The 1,965-nt window shown below is 32.1% G+C and overlaps 1 long non-coding RNA gene across 1 annotated transcript; it reads right to left on the minus strand.

The window, feature by feature from the left end:
• Positions 1 to 608: 608 nt before the first annotated feature.
• Positions 609 to 1,711, minus strand: LOC108354530 (uncharacterized). Its single transcript, XR_001846512.1, has 2 exons — positions 1,654 to 1,711; positions 609 to 673 (listed from the first exon to the last, which is right to left on the minus strand). It is a non-coding gene; the product is annotated as an uncharacterized LOC108354530 (long non-coding RNA).
• Between the last annotated feature and the right edge of the window lie 254 nt (positions 1,712 to 1,965).

A 1,965-nucleotide genomic window follows, 5' to 3' on the forward strand; every position in this document is an offset into this window, starting at 1 on the left:
TTTTCAAGAGTTTTATACCATTGTTTGGTTAATATATCTACAAAATATTTCCAGAGTAAAATATAAAAATTTCATGAGCATCCTCTAAATTTGTACCTAGAAACGTAAAATTTAGTGCCAGCACCTCTTTCGGCAAGAGGAAAAATTTTGAAAGGTGCCACGAACCCTATCTCGTAGATTTTTGTTTTACCAACAATATTTACATACATATGAATACAAGGCTAATTACGAACTGGCAGTTTTTGCTTGATTTGAGTGAATCGGGGTTGTGGAATAGCCGCCGTCTTAAAAATATGGGTAGCTTGTCTACGCTTTATAAAATATATTAAAATTCCAATTGGATTTTGCTCTATCTAATCGAAATTATTTTATACTTTAAAACCATAATTTTTGTCTTAAAAGACCTTCCCGCATACGTATAAAAACAATTTAGGAAAAATTTTTTTCATGGAAAATCTTATAGAACAACGATAAAAAATTTATTGTAAATAAAAACAGCAGAATTTTAATGTGAAATGATTATAGTTTGTATAGTAAGTATGTATGTAACACGATTTTTCATATTAAGTCAAGGCCCACCTTTACGTAACAACATTCCGAAGCTTTTGCTGCCGATGAGTATTTTAGGAGTAGCGAAATTTTACAACGCGGTTAATTTTATTTCAACAGGTTCCTAGAGGAATAAATTGTCTTTGTTACAATTTAGTACACTTATATTCAGCTTAGCACTTTTTATTCACTTTTGTATGGAAATAAAAAAAAATACATACATATATGTATATATTTTAAAACATGACTTCCACAGCAACTCAATATAAAAACCGGACTGCAGTTTAATTGGCTAGTTCCTTGCTTTGCTTTTTTGTTTTCCTTTATTTTTTTTTGGTATATTCTCACGATAAGCTTTAGCTGCTAATTTCGTAGCTTTAATGCTGCTCAATAGGTGTTTATTTTTTGTTGTATGACTATGTATGCATATGTAATTAGTTAATACCTATAAATGACATAGGTATGTATGTTTGTATGACGATATACTTAGGTACATATCGCACGTTTAATAATATACAGAATTATTCCAAAATTTAATTTTTGTGGGAAAACGCAATCAAAGTTTGAAAAAAGGCACATACCTTATGGCGATTTCGTTTCTACAAAAGATGTTGCCTTCTCATGGCCCTCTTCTTAGCGTTTGTGCATAGAGGGCAAGGAGAAGGTTGCACTTTTCGGTAGAAACGAAATCGGCATTAGCCATTTTTGGGAAGTTTAGTTTTCTGTTAGGCTGGACATATTCTCCTTATCAAGCTTTTTAATTGTATGGTGAAATCACCAAAAATGTGAATTTTGGGTTACATCTCTATATTATTAAACGTGTGATATGTACTATGCAGGTTATCTAAACAAACGGATGTACATATGTATGTATTTATATGTGTTGCTTTTAATCAAAAATAGTGCGGTTTTGAAAATCACTGAAAACACATTAACAAAACAGCATTTGCTTTACACAGAACGCTTGATTTACAAATCAATAATCACGACAACGCAAACTCAACGATCAACAAAATATTTTTGTTTAGTCAGGTTCATGTAGACAAGCTTATCGTGTTTGTGACTAAGTACATACATATGTGATAATTAAATTTAAAATAGAACCTTTTCGAGTTCTAAACCATTGACGTTGAGCAGCGCTTGCAAACTGAATTGAGATCCGTTGAAGAGCGCTCGGTGAAGCGCCAACGTAGTACTTATGAAGATATGTACATACATATGTATGTATAATACGTACCATATGTATGTAAAATACTCTCAGACCGGTCTGATCAATTTTGAGACTTGACAAGATCTACGATTAAATGCAAAACTACGTTCTCTACTTGTATATTAGCAGCTCCATGGAACCTATCTAGCCAGACTAACTGGGCGATAAGTTAAGTTAGTAGATAAGTTATGCATTTTTGGTTTGCT

Source organism: Rhagoletis zephyria, unplaced genomic scaffold, assembly GCF_001687245.7.
Source record: "Rhagoletis zephyria isolate East Lansing unplaced genomic scaffold, Rhagoletis_zephyria_1.1 Rzeph_scaffold_36805, whole genome shotgun sequence".
NCBI lineage: Eukaryota > Metazoa > Arthropoda > Insecta > Diptera > Tephritidae > Rhagoletis > Rhagoletis zephyria.